General features: G+C 44.7%; 1 protein-coding gene across 4 annotated transcripts in view; it reads right to left on the bottom strand.

Moving 5' to 3' along the window:
• The window catches only part of ARHGEF9 (Cdc42 guanine nucleotide exchange factor 9), a 307760-nt gene that overhangs the window by 226088 nt on the left and 66080 nt on the right, over positions 1-15592 (bottom strand). The window lies entirely within an intron of this gene.

The following is a 15592-nucleotide window of genomic DNA, read 5'->3' as shown; positions in this document are numbered from 1 at the left end:
GAAAAAAATGTAAGGTGAATTTCACAAACACTTCATGACTGTGAGCTGTGGAATAGTCTCCTAAGGGAAGGGGCGAGAGCCTTGTCACTTTGGACTCTGAGAACTAGACTCGACAGTGCATTAGGGAACAATCCTGCATTGGTCTGGCGATTGACTGACGGGGGGGGGGCAGAAAAAACAGATAAATAAAGCAAGAAGTTATTTCTACATACGCCATGTGGAAAACCATTGTTTAAAGCAATTAACACCCTAGAACAATGCATCATCTCCGTCAAAAACCTGGTCCCCTTTTTTCCCTAAGAAAGGCAATAACAACTCCTACACTGCTGAACTGGTAAGCGGTAATCCTCTGCTTGTTTCCAGAAAGAATGTGTTCTCTAAATATCTCCTGGGAGGCTTTGAACAAAACATTGCAGCCCCCGTACTCCTTCCTCCTCTGTTTGCTGCATGCGTATCCAAGGCCTTCATTTCCACCTTAGTGCACATATACTGTAGCTATTTCTGTGCAGGAGTGACGTGCGTTTGTTTGCATAACTGGGTTCCCACCTCCTGATCTGCCACTCCAATAGGTTGCAAAATAATAGCTGGGAAATGTCTGACTCCTGATAAAGTTCAACTCCCCTTCTAGCCTAGTGCAGAAAAAAAAAATTAAACTCTCTGCAAAGTGGCTTGTAACAAGCTGTGGCAAGATGTAAGACAGCAGCACATCACTGATGATCAGTGGGGTTGTGAGGGTTTTTTATTTAGCTCTCTGGTTTTGCTGAAGTGAGCATCAGAAAAAACAAGAGGTCTCCAGCAACGTGATCACTTCACACAGCAAACACTTATGTGCTGAAGTGTAGTCCAGTCTGAACCCCGTCTGCCTTCTAACACCCACATCAGCCTTAAAATGCTATCCACAGCAATAGGAAATTCATCGGTGTCCACGAAGGACTTTGTGACAAAGAATTGTCACATGAAGTAGAAGAGGCCGTGTTTGCGTGGATGGCTCTCTCAACACTCAAACCGGGGAGCTGAAGCTATAGACCCTCCAAGCAATCCCTAATATTTTTCCAGCACAAAGTTTAAAGCAAGGTAGTACAGAAGAGACAGAGAATGGAGCTAGAAAAAGAGAGAGAGAGTCAGGGACACAAGAGGTATCTAAGTGGATCAGACCATCGGTCTATTTAGTCCAGCAGCAGTCAACACCAGACACAGCAGGGGAAGGTGAACCACCCCTTCTCCCAAGCAACTTCACAAATGTGAAATACTGGAGGTTGGGAGGGAAAAATTCCTTCCTGACCGTAAGACCATCCATTTATGCCCTGAGGCATGAGCGTTAGCTACGTTCGTGGCTGGAGTAGCAGAGGACAGATGATCAATAGATCAGTGAATTGTGAGCCACATTAGCAGCTCAATTTTTCATTTAATTTATTTATTTATTTTCACCTGCTAGGACAAGTGAGGGTGTTGTCTAGCTCTATTCTGCCTAAGTAAAGAACAGTTACAGAGAGGCAACCAGTGGTCCAGCCTCCGCTCGGAACATATCTGAAGCAACACTGCTTGCTATTCAGCTCAGTCATTTCCCATCATTATGCCAGAACTGACTTCAGCTTGCCACCTTCCCATTCAAATATGTCAGAGATCAAGCACATTTGCAGCATATCAAGTTCCCCTCAGAAGCCAGCCACAATACTTCAACCTCATCTCAATGGGGGGCCTGCTTATTCCCCATTTGAGGGCCAAAATCACCTGAAAGTTTATATTTAAATCAACAAAGAGCAAAACAAAATTCAAAATGCAGAGAATATTGATTGAGGTTATTTGTTGTTGGCTCCAGAAGGTTTTTGTGGGAGGGAAAGGGGAATCTTTTAGTAGCAAGGCTATCTTTGTTTTCTGGGAACCTACTTTGCTTGGCATCCAGGGCTCTATGCCTCCCCAAGCACAAAGTTGCATTTGACTTGGGAATTATTTCAACTCTCACTAATTGTTTTGCTTGATCTCTTCTCGACCGCTTAACAAATCAGAGAGAGCAGCAGACAACTTCATTTGCAGGGTGCCCATAGTTTGGTAACATCAAGCAAAGCAACAAGTCACCAGCTGCTCAAGGGCCATGCTGAATTCCCATGTAGATTTTCATAAACGTGTTTTATCAGGAATAGACACAGCACCAAACTACTTGTCCATCCCCACATTTTCCTCACTGGGGTGAAATTCACTCTTGAGCAAGGAGCAGCTCAAGGCCTATGTACCACTTAAGTCCCATCAAAACCTTTCAGAACAGGTCTTCAGTTGTGCCTAGGCCTTGTACTGGTGCTGGGAAGATGTGCAGAGTTTCACCCAAGATGAACAGAAATCATCAATCCATGCTGGCTGGGTATTGCAGGGTAACGAAGAGGAAGAACAGTCAGAAATTTATCCAAGACTCAAATCCAGAGTCCCAGTCATGTCACTGGCCCAATCAGATCACTCCTCCTCCCCACCAATAAGTCCCTCCCTTGACCCATGCCAAAGGATTCGGGCAATGATGACAGCCACCCACCAATTGGTTCTTCCTGCTTGCTTCTGAAGCGCTATCCTGAATTCATCTCCCCGGAGCTGTTTGAGCCAACAGACATTAATGCAGCATGACAGCTTGAAACGGTTATGCTTTCCCTTAAATCCTCACAATTCCTGTCAACAAGGCTGCTTGGAAGCATTTTCTTGCATCATGATGAAGATGCCCAGGTGATATTTGCTGCTGGCAAAAGCTGAAGGATGGCACTGGATTGCAACAGGCCATTATTTAGTCTCTAACAACCCTGATGACTCCAAAGATTTTTGGACAACTCAACAATACAGACTCCTAGAAATTATTGATGGGAAAAGACCAATTGGGGAATTAAGAGAGATACAAGGTGGGTGAGGGAATATCTTCTATTGGACCAACTTCTGTTGGTGAGACAGACAAGCTTTCCAGCTCCACGGAGTTCTTCTCCATGTCTTGGAAAGGTACTCACAGTGTCACAGCTAAATTCAGGGTGAAACAGACTGTTAAACATTATAGTTAACATGTGTTGCAAGGGACTATTATAAATGAAGTAGGCCATTAACACCTCTGCAAGGTGTTAATTAATTAATTGGGGAATTATTCCATCCCTGGGGGACAACAGGAGGATTGTTGTCCATTCATTTATAAATCAGGCAAGTGGAACTGTCATTGCTTCATTTAGGAGATTATTTCAGGCTGTTTGATTTTACCATAAAGAAAAGTTTTCCTGATATTCATTCCAAGTTTTCTGTTGCTGTTTCATCACATTGATCTTTATACACCCTCCTTCTGCAGTGTTCACATCCTTTAAATACTTGACAATACATAGTTGATAGGCCTGCTGTAAAGCCACATTATACATCTCTGGCATTCAAGTTAGAACTGTGCAAAGCATGGACATTGTGTGGGGTGAGCACTCAACCCAAGTCACAATTTCAGCTTCAGAGTGAAACACAGCCAAAACTGCTGATTCTCACCTGGTGAAAGCACAGGTTTTCACAGGCTTTGTGCCACGGTTCCAGCTAGAGATCCTTTAAGATTTGGACCACATTCCTGACATTTGGCAAACCTGACCTGAGTTTTTAGTTTGTAACAGATCCTTCAAGTCAGGTGAATTTCACCAGGTTTGGGAGAGGTGTGAGGGGATGGTTACAAAACCTCCCCTCAAGAGGAAGCACCTTAACAAATCCTTGGTCTTATCACTGTGCTGCATACTGTGTCCCCTCAGAGCTTCAGTACAACAGCAGGGACAGACCTACGTCCTTCTGCTCTAAAAACAGATAGAGCTGTTGTACTAATTTAGATGGAATGGGGGGCCCAAATATGTTAATACAGCCCAGTCAGTGTCCAACATTAAACAAGGTTCAGGGTTTGGTATACAGAGACCTCAGCCTGCTTAGTACCATGGCAATCACACCATTAAAAATCATTTTAACCTTTTATTAAAGATGCCGAAATGAAAGAAAAACAGTTAACGCATATGAAATGTAAAGTGGAAAGTCAGGCTTTCATTTTAACAACATCCCTTGTTCCCTTTCCCTTTAGCTGGAGAGAGTTTTAGAAGAAACCCTCCCTTGATTTGACAGTCTTTTAGGTAGTACCAAAGATGGCAAAAGTAAAAGAGAGGAAGCTAGCTAAGCTGAGCTGGAGCTCTTGTTCCCAGGAAACAGTGCAGGTGGCAGCCATACTGGTGAAGCTCACTCCAGTAGCTTCCCTCTATTCTTTCATAGTCTCCACCCAAAGCCTCTTTCTTTAAGGACCCAAAAAGGGACGATGGCTGGGCTGGCATAGCCCACCCTTTAATTAATGAATTCACCAGTTAGCCCTAATATCTGACAAAGCAATTTTGGTTCATTTCCGGTTCCACAGCTTCTGTTTTTACCAAGCATGATTTCAACATATGATTCAAGATCTATCAACATGGCCTTTTGGTTTAGACTAATTTTGTCTGGTTCTCTTGCACCTGTTTATAACATTCATTATTGAAAGCAACATGACCTACTTTCCATCAACATCTGTTATTGTAGGTTATTGTAACATCTTATAAAACTTCTATATACTTTTTTATAACTGAGCTCATAATTAAGGTAAATTTGTTGACCCAATTATCACAACAACCTTCCACCACTAAAGCCGAAAGAGGATCTCCCTTAGTTGTTAGCAGTATCAGGCCTATGACACACAATTAAGCAATACAGATTCCATCCACCAGAGAACACTGGTGTGCATACATGCCTATTCTAGACGGCTCACTATGATGTCTCTTGGTCACAGTGCCTGATTCTATGATGTATTCTACAGACATAATGACCACTGGCTTCTGCAACATTTGAGAGATCTCAGAATCTTTTAACAGCCATTGGAGAAAGGACTTTGAGGCTGTGACTTGTGAATAGTACTAATTTCGCCTATCCCCCCAGATTGAATTCTCTCTTTAGCTAAACCCAGGTGTAGTTACAGTGGCCTTGAGCTACCAAAATAGCTGTTGCTTAGTACTACAAGAGCATTTGTCAGAATGTTTGCACAGAGATTTTTCATGCTACATCTAACGCAGAGTTTGGTTTTCCGAGAACAGTGTGCTGGGAAAGTGCAAAGCATACAGAGCATACATTGCTGCCAAGCAAAGTGCCAGCAGGGTTTATAATACAGCCTCTTTCATACAAACCATATCCCAGGGCGAAACAACCCAGTGACAGAGTTAAATAATGAATTACAGCACAAGCAAAGAGAAACCAAGGGGTGTAAGTGAGAAAGAAAAGACCCTTTCTCATCTAAAATTGGATGAGATTGTGTGCTAATAAGTGGGTGATGCACAGAAAGGCCATTCCAGGGGCTGGGAGCTGCAGGGGACAATGCTCTCATACTAGAGGTAAGATTTTGGGAAGCAGAGAGAAAGGGGATTTTGCTTTGAACTACATAAGGGCTGATTATGGAAGATCACCACAAACCACATGCTTATGGTCTGGCAGCGGGCAGTTCCATCTGTAGTTTCTCAGGGAGCACCCAACCTTCTAAAGTACTATGAAGGCCATCACCTGGAGGCCACGAACTTCTTCATTCAAGCATGGAAGCGCAAATATCTCTTCTCTGCAGTCCAGAACAACCAGGAATCCACAGTTCAAGACCAACTGCCTCTCCATTTCAAGCCACTCACCTGCTCGTTGTCTACCCCTAGCGGTTTTGGGGAACTCTCCCACCATTGCATTATCATTGAGGCCTGATCTACACTACACAGTTAGGTCAATGAAAGCTGCTTTGCTTCAACCTAGCTGCAGAAGTGTCTTCACTTAAATTTGGCTTCTGCCAACATCAGTGCCTCTCTATGCCGATTTAGTAACACCACCTCCCCAAGCGGCGTAGAGTCATGGTCAATGTAGTTAAGTTGACACTGTGTCAATGTGAACCCTGAGTTGCTTATGTCAATTGTTATTGGCCTTCAGGAGCCTTCCTACACTGCCCCACACTGACAATACAATTGATACAAGTGCTCCTGGTTAGGACGTGCACCGCCAACACTAGGAGCCAAGCCTGCACACACACACAAGCGATTTAGTAACTGCGGTGGCTGGCTGTATGCCAATGTAAGTTAGGTCAACATCATTTTGTAGTGTAGACATGACCTGAGACAGCTCCATCAGCATGCCATTAATGGAAGGCCTCAAGCAGACAAGGCCCAGGCTCCACCCCAGTGGCATCTTTTAGAAATAACTTTTAAGAGAGTCAAAATGCCCTGAGCAGGATAAACATTCACCTGTTGTCCAGCTGGTAGAAGCAATCAGCAGGTAGTGTAGTTGGAATTGGACCCATCTCAGTCACCAGTCTGTAAATTCAGGGTAAAGGTGGTCCATTCACAGCTCGTCTGGGGATGAGCAAGTTCACTGCAAGCCGTGTATGTTCATACAGTGTATCTCACACTCTGCTCAGTTCATATGCCACCATGGATTGGAAACATTAGCCCTCAGATCCCTAGAACGTTACAGTCTCACTGCTCAACAGGGACTTTAGACCTGCTCTTTGCACAAGCATAGGTATGGTGGGCATCCAACAGCAGCCAAAGAGTTAACCATTCTTGGGGTTCAGTATTAGTTATGTCAAGGTCTGTCAATTTAGGTTTACTGACGACTGCCCCACCTCCAGTGCGATCTAGTGATGTCACACAACACTATGCACACTACATGTATGCACACACAAATGGGTTTTACGGAACTGGAAAGCAAGAATAGTCACGGATATATTTAGGAAGCTCCTGGAGTTGAATGAGAAAGAGGGCACAGGGAAAACCATACAAATATCTTAAAACTGTGGCAAATAGTACTTCATAATAGGTTTAGCAAATGATAATGTAAACCACAGAAAAAAATATACAAAGCAGACATTCCCTGGATGCAAAATGATTGAATATTTAGAGCCAGGGAAGAGAGAGATTAGAGAGGATACATTTTCCTGGCTTTCCTCCATGCATACAAATAAATCTCTGAGTGCATTGGTGCACTGATATTTAAACTAATTAGCACAGACAAATCCATGGGACTCCATGCTTTTCGGTCAGCCTAGTCATATGGACAGAAGGCAATCGAATATCATCGTGATTAGCTACAGCTTCTGTGTCAAAATGCAGCAGTCAACGATCTATTCCCCCTGAAATTAGTAAGGCAAGAGAAATATGGTGTGGGACACATTTCAAACAGTAAACAGAAAATATCTCCACAAAATTAAATGCTCACTCAGCACTGCACAAGGAGATAAAAATAGAAAGCAACAGAGCTGGTGTGTTTCAGAGTAGCAGCCGTGTTAGTCTGTATCCTCAAAAAGAAAAGGAGTACTTGTGGCACCTTAGAGACTAACAAATTTGTTTGAGCATAAGCTTTCATGAGCTACAGCTCACTTCATCGGATGCATGCAGTGGAAAATACAGTGGGGAGATTTTATATACACAGAGAACATGAAACAAAGGGTGTTACCATACACACTGTAACGAGAGTGATCAGGTAAGGTGAGCTATTACCAGCAGGAGAGAGAAAAAAACAAAAAACCTTTTGTAGTGATAATCAAGATGGGCCATTTCCAGCAGTTGACAAGAACATATGAGGAACAGTAGGGAAGACAATAAACATGGGGAAATAGTTTTACTTTGTGTAATGACACATCCACTCCCAGTCTTTATTCAAGCCTAATGTAATGGTGTCCAGTTTGCAAATTAATTCCAATTCAGCAGTCTCTCGTTGGAGTTTGTTTTTGAAGTTTTTTTGTTGAAGAATTGCGACTTTTAGGTCTGTAATCAAGTGACCAGAGAGATTGAAGTATTCTCCAGCTGGTTTTTGAATGTTATAATTCTTGACGTCTGATTTGTGTCCATTTATTCTTTTGTGTAGACACTGTCTGGTTTGGCCAATGTACATGGCAAAGGGGATATGATGCTGGCATATGATGGCATATATCACATTGGCAGATGTGCAGATGAATGAGCCTCTGATAGTGTGGCTGGTGTGATTAGGCCCTATGATGGTGTCCCCTGAATAGATATGTGGACACAGTTGGCAACGGGCTTTGTTGCAAGAATAGGTTCCTGAGTTAGTGTTTTTGTTGTGTAGTGTGTGGTTGCTGGTGAGTATTTGCTTCAGGTTGGGGGGTTGTCTGTAAGCAAGGACTGGCCTGTCTCCCAAGATCTGCGAGAGTGATGGGTCATCCTTCAGGATAGGTTGTAGATCCTTGATAATGCGTTGGAGAGGTTTTAGTTGGTGGCTGAAGGTGACGGCTAGCGGCATTCTATTATTTTCTTCGTTGGGCCTGTCCTGTAGTAGGTAACATCTGGGTACTCTTCTGGCTCTGTCAATCTGTTTTTTCACTTCAGCAGGTGGGTATTGTAGTTTTAAGAACGCTTGATAGAGATCTTGTAGGTGTTTGGCTCTGTCTGAGGGGTTGGAGCAAATGCGGTTGTATCGTAGAACTTGGCTGTAGACAATGGATCATGTGGTGTGGTCTGGATGAAAGCTGGAGGCATGTAGATAAGTATAGCAGTCAGTAGGTTTCTGGTATAGAGTGGTGTTTATGTGACCATTGCTTATTAGCACTGCAGTGTCCAGGAAGTGGATCTCTTATGTGGGCTAATCCAGGCTGAGGTTGATGGTGGGATGGAAATTGTTGAAATCATGGTGGAATTCCTCAAGGGCTTCTTTTCCATGGGTCCAGATGATGAAGATTTCACCAATGTAGTGCAAGTAGAGTAGGAGCATTAGGGGACGAGAGCTGAGGAAGCGTTGTTCTAAGTCAGCCATAAAAATGTTGGCATACTGTGGGGCCATGCGGGTACCCATAGCAGTGCCGCTGATTTGAAGGTATACATTGTCCCCAAATGTGAAATAGTTATGAGTGAGGACAAAGTCACAAAGTTCAGCCACCAAGTTTGCTGTGACATTATCGGGGATACTGTTCCTGACGGCTGGTGTGGAATACCAAGCAGAGCTCCCTGCTATGGCTGCATAGAGTCACTGGGAGAAAACCCAGATCAACCCTCCCTTCATTCCATTCTCCTGGAGAGCACTTTGGTTGAATTTCCAGTTCCTCATAAATGTGCTGGTATGGAATTAACTTTGGGGAGCCTGGGAATGCTTCACAGAAGGCATCTGGCTCACATGTACCCCATCACTGCCATTACAGTCCCCTTCTTGCCTCCAGAAATAGGTTGCTTGTTAGAGAAAAGCAAGCCTTTCTGAATATTCAACACCTTTTTGCAGCAGATCTGCATACTCCCTGCTATTAGCACAGGGAACAAGAAAGAAACTGGCCCTAATGCAGATGCAAGATTTCCAGCTTAAATACTCACACCGCAGCTTTGCCTGGCACAAAAGATTGTGCTTTAATCCTTTTTATTAGGATGCCTCACAGGCCAACAGGAAGGAGTAGGGAGGTGGGCAAGACCAGGGTACTAAAATATAGCTGGCGTTAGAGATTCAGGATGAAGTAGTTCCAGCAAAGGAAGGACTGACCTGAACCTGTGCCCACAGAATACAGATCTCACTAATTAGTGAAGATCCAGTAAAGTGTAGTTAAATCCCCTTGATACCCCCCTCTCCTGACTGCCAGATACAATTCAGACAGGTGAATGGACCCTGTGGACAAGACATGGGACTCTGAGGACCTGGTTTCCATTCCCAGCTCTGCCACTGTTTCACTGTGAGAGCCGGGGTAAGATCCTTAACACCTCCTGGACTTCATTTTCTCACCCCATCCCCATCTGAGAGACCCAAAGTTCTAGTCCCCACTCTGCGAGAGTGGGAGAAAGGATTTGAACAGGGTCTAAACACGGGGGATATTCTCAGTCCCTCCTGTTACAGCTGTTCCACCGTGGATTAATAATTAAAGAGTGGCTGGAGCAGAAGGACTAGACTTTGGGTCTCCCACATCCAAGTGATCTAACTAAGAACTAGAAGATGGCCACTAACAACTCCTCTGGTCAGATTTTAAATGGGTCCTGAACCATTAGGCAACCTTCCACACACCTACCGGATCAGGCCCCACACGTGAGATAGGCCCTCTTCCGCCTTATCCTCTCCTGGTTCGTGGATTGCTCTGAGGCTAGGCGGGAGTTCGGCATCTGGACACCTAGAAGCGGGCAGCAGTGCACATGCCCTAACACAAAACACCTAGGTGTCGAGGGAACTTTTACACTGACAGTTTGGCACTGCGTGAGTTTAGGCACCTACAGATTTGGCAGCAGTTCTGTGGATTGCGGTGGAGCCTAAAACTTAGGTGCCTACGTCTGGAGTTTAGCCACCTAAATACCTGTGTGGATCTAGCCCAACAAGCCTTCCCTACCCCAGCCTGGAGTTCTGAGGCGATTCCAGCCTTACAAACATTCCCCTGGCCTCGACAGTGCATGGGGGGAGCGGGAGGGGGTACTGGGTGCTCTGGAGAAAGGACAGCTATTGAGGCTAGGTAGGGAGTAGCTGGGGGAGGGAGGAGCCAACTTATCTGTCCCTCCCAGCCGTCAGTGCCTCCTCTGCCTGTTCTTTCCCTGCACAGACAAAACAGAGGGAGCAGCGGGAGGGGAGGCTGCTTGGCTGCTGGGAGTAGCAACTAGAAGGGCATCCCTACAGAAGCACGAGGGTTCAGTCAGGTTGCCAGATGCGTGTGTGACAATTGGCAGCCTTGTGAACTGACTTCAGGTGGCTTTGGACAAGGCACTTAATACTTAACCGGCTTATAACCCAGAGGTAAGAGAGGTCATTCCCCTGCCCAGACAACACACTCAGTGTTTTTAAAATGCAGAGGAGTGCAGCTCTATTTTCAAAAACCTGCACTTTGCATGCAGCAGCCTCTTGGGGTTCCCAGGGCCACTGCTCACTAGCAGCACTGTGCCCTCGATGGCCTGCGGTGACATGCATTAATTTTTCTGGCACTGCCCCCATTCCTCCAAGGACCAAGATAATACTGGTGCTACTAATGCCGATGCTACATTGACCCAGCCTCTTGCTCTCAAACAGAAAAATTGCCATTTGCAGCATGGAAACTAGGCATAGTTTCTTCCAGAACTGGGCCTGTGGTCTTGATTTACAAGCCTTTCCAGCCACCTGACTTTTGAAACAATCCATTTGGTCTGTGGCTGCAAATAAATGGATTGACAAGAGATATCCAAAACCCTTCAAATCTTAATTCAGATTTACAAATCTTGCCAAGATTTTCTGGCTCGCAAGGATTTGATTTACAGCCCTGCAGTTCTGAGCTCAGGAGATGAGAGATGGATAGGCTTTGAAATGCTGCCATTGTGATCTGTGATTGTAAATCCGACTCTCGCCTCCTTTAACTCAGTGGATATGATTTATAAAATCTGATCAGCTTTTGCACCCCTGGCTATTCCCCGTAACTCAGCCTAAGTGACAAGCTGCCTAATTGCAGCGATGAGCAAATCTTGGAAGGTGTTTTGATTAGCACTCCAAAGTTGTTTCTCTGAGTTATCTGCACCTCTTGGGCTAGCAGTTCTCACAACACAGTATTCTGACACTTCCGCTTCTGACCCTGGCAGCCAGGTCTCTTTGTTCATCAAAAGGAAGTTCAAAGGTCCATTAACGTTTCCAGCACCAGAATCTCATCTTTATGTCATTCAGCTGGATGGAAAAGCTTCTTAACCAAGCTTTCCTGGACCACAGAAATGTTTTTTGTATGACTTGAGATGAAGGTTTAGGGGCAAGGTGCTGAGTTTTTCATTTTAATCCACTTTCGGCATGGCTCTCTAGTTACCTACTGGAAACAGGGCTGTTTCCTCAGATTGTCTGAGATACAGACTCTCTTCTTTTGTGTGTGCACAGTGCCTAGCAGAATGGGGCCCTGATCTTTGATGAGAGCCTATAAATGCTATTGAATGGCAAGTAATTAAAAGTAATGTTTAGCAGAGGTATTTTTTAAAATGAGGTTTAAGTCTTCCTGGTAAATCTCTCTAACCTTCTGTGCCATGCATGTTAGAGATAGAACTATAGCAACCAAATCACGTGTCACACTAGGAATGTGTATTGTCACAACAGTGACAAATACCAAGGCTGCTAAGTGCAGGCCTGTCCTTAATAGGTTAAGAAAGTTTGATTTATTAAACTTGGCTGACCACAGGCATGCATCATTCAGAGCCAGCTCCTGAATATGGTAATGTTGTATATCATATAATACAGCTGATGGCGTTCTCTGATAGGGCTTGAGTAGCATACAACAGAATATATCGCTATCTATAACAGCAGCTCCCCATAAATATTGTTGCTCTTCTTTATTCAACACTTGGCTGGCTCCAGTCACAGACAATAGCTCTGTTGGAGTTGGCTCATTTAATCAAAATGGGAAATTGCTAGTAGTTGGCAGTTTTGAGACCCGTGTGCACATCACCAAGTGGCCCATCCCAAGTGGCACCAATTCATTGACAGAGGTTCTGTTTGCTCCAAAATCCATCCATGCTAACTTATGTGTCAGCCAAGGGATGAGTGTCACTTAATACAACCAAGAGGGGGGTTCTCCCTTGCTGTATCTCTGGTATCTGAGCATGCTCCCTCCTCCGCATTCCCAGCCCTTGCTGCCCCATGAAGAGGGTGAGGGATTCCTCCTCTGTCATGACACTGGACCACTCGACGACAAGGATACTTTGTGGATTCACTTACAGGTTCATTGATCTTTTCAGTCCCATAGGGTATGTCTACACTGCAATTCAGAACCCGCGGCTGCCCTGTGCCAGCTGACTGAGGCTTACAGGGCTCCGAGCCTCTTTCACTGCACTGTAGACTTCTGGAGTTGAGCTGCAGCCCAGGTTCTCGGACCCTCCCACCTAGGGTGACCAGATGTCCCGATTTTATAGGGACAGTCCCAATTTTGGGGTCTTTTTCTTCTATAGGCTCCTCATTACCCCCCAGCCCCTGTCCTGATTTTTCACATTTGCTGTCTGGTCACCCTGCTCCCACCTCACAGAGTCAGTGCGACAGCCTGGAAGTCTACACTGCAAAGAACCAGCCCCACAGCCTGAGCCCCATGAGACGGAGTCAGCTGGCACGGACCAGCCATGGGTTTTTAATTACAGTGTAGCCATATCCATAAAGGTCATACCCTGTAACTTTCACACCTGGAAATTCCACAAGAAAATAATTTGAAATGGCAGGGTTTCGCATCAAGACCATGAATCAGCCCTAAGTTTGTTCAAAAGCTTTGCAGTTAGTGAATCTCACAGCTGTGTGTATTTCACATGCTTTAGGTGAAAGGTGTAACAAAATTCTCACCACCAGGTTGGGTTAGTGCTGCTTGCTATAATAATTAGAGTGGGGCTCACACCAAAACCTTGAATCTAAACAACAGGTTTCTAAATTATTTAGATTATAAATTCCTTGGGACAGGGAGCTTATCGTCACACCTCTGTAACGAGTCTCGCTACTCTGGGCACCACACAAAGTTCTAATCCAGATTCGAGCTTTGGGGCTGCCTCTGTAATAGGCCAAACAGCCACAAACTCTGGGAAGAAAGGAGTTTTCAGGGTTTTTTGGCCCTCCAATTACAATAATTCTTTGCCCCTCAATTGAGTTTCTCAGGATCTCAAAGCCTTCACAGATTTAACAAATTAAGCCATATAACACACACAAACTAAGCAGTAAGCCCGTATTATCCTAACCATAAAGACAGGGAAGTTGAGGCACAGGTAGGTGAAGTGACTTGCCCAAAGTCACATAGTGGCAGAGTCAGGGATAGAACACAGGTGTGTTCTAATGCCCACCTCTGTGCTTTTACTACCAGTTCATGCTTCTGCTCTTGATTTGTGTATATTCATTACCTGGCAGAGACTTTTAGCTCCATGTACACTCTGCATCCAATTAATGCCCAAGATATGCTGTCTACCAAAGTGGGAGGATCTCCTTACAGAATTACCCCTCGGGGAAGAGATTGTAATCCTGAGGGAAGTGAGCAGAAATTAAGGGCTGACCATCTTGATCTGACTCTGGGTTAAATGAATGTGATTCTTCTCTGTGGATTATATTTCAGCCCACTAGATAAAGAAGTAATTGAAGGTGACAGTCAAGGCACAAAGCTAACAGTTTTCAGAGTGGTAGCCGTGTTAGTCTGTAACAGCAAAAACAATGAGGAGTGGTTGTAGCACCTTAGAGACTAAAAAAAATTTTTGGGCATAAGCTTTTGTGGGCTAACAGTGACTCCTAAATGCCTATAACCCTTCCCTGCATGTGTTCAGTGAAAGCTGCAGAACCCATCCAAAACAAGGAAATCGGAGTAGTCAACACGAGTTATCACCAGTGAACCATTTCTATCACGAAAACCAGACATAAAGCAGCAGGGTCCTCTTTAACGATCATGTTTCATAAAGGCAGCTGATCAGATAAAGAAGGGCAATTACGTAGCAGCATAATAAAATTGTACGGACACAGCAGGGAGGCAGCAGTGGCAGCAGCTGTGCGGGAAATAGTAACAGGCAACATGCAAGGGCGGGCTCAGTTTGGATCAGTACCCAAGTATTCAGCTATTTACCTGAACTTCTGGGTGTAAAGAATTCATGTGTTGTGACAGCAGACCTAACTGGAGAGCTCAGACTAGCACTCTATAGGCGAACACTAGTACAAGGATGCTTTATCCTCTTTTTGGGCCCTGCCACTACAGGTCAACATCTCTCTCACTCTCTCTCAAAATCTGGGCTGGAAATAGCATGAAAACAGGGTCCCTTGTAAATGGTCAGTACTGTAATTCCCTTTTTGGTCCCAATTGGGAAATCTGGTGTTCGTGGGTGCTGGCCCATCCTTTGCTCACCCCACTGCAAAAGAAAGCCCTGTGCATGGTAAATTAATTCTCTTTTTTTTTTTTTTTTTTTGCTCTTTCTCCAAAAGCTCTTCTTTGCTGCGGTCATCCGCATGAGCATCATGCTGAAATCAGTGAGACATCAGAGTACACACAGTACAATCAGCAGTACAGCAATTGAAGTGCATCCTGACTGAACACAGCAGAAAGTTCATGGAGGAAAGCTCCCGCTACCCTACTCCCCACCATGGCAAACATAAGCAAGAGCCAGATTGATTCTGGTCCTAAATTGATTTGCTTACATATTGTCTAAAGCTATTTCTGAGACTCCCATCTGATCAGTAAAAAGCAGCTTCCACTCCCCACACCAGCTGGGAATCATTCAATGGACAGTACAAAGAGGATTAGCAACGTAGCTGGCTCATGATGAAGGCAAACCAAGATCCTCTCATGACACGTGCTGACCACCTTCAGCTCCCAATGAAGGGCTTCCTCCCAGAACCAGGCTCAGGAAAGACAAGTGTCACAATGAATTTCATGTAGTGAACCTGACTTCCAGAAAGCAAGGGTACAGCGTGAGGCAGCTACCAAGAGAATTCTGAGCCTGGAGACGCGGTGATATGCAGATGGGGGAATGCTGGCACAGCGCTTTGCCAATTTTCTTTCTAGTTTGCCCACGACTTTCTAACTCCAAGACAAAGATCCAGACTAGTCCCGACAACCCCAGTGGGTTTCACTAGTGAGTGTGGGGACTATACTGTCAAAAGTAAAAGGGATTTCATCTGTATTTGCAAAACACTTTGGAAAGAACAGACACATAAA

Source organism: Lepidochelys kempii, chromosome 9 (genome assembly GCF_965140265.1).
Source record: "Lepidochelys kempii isolate rLepKem1 chromosome 9, rLepKem1.hap2, whole genome shotgun sequence".
Lineage (NCBI taxonomy): Eukaryota > Metazoa > Chordata > Testudines > Cheloniidae > Lepidochelys > Lepidochelys kempii.
Note: the sequence above shows the minus strand (reverse complement) of the source record. Positions and strands in the feature narration are given on the sequence as shown.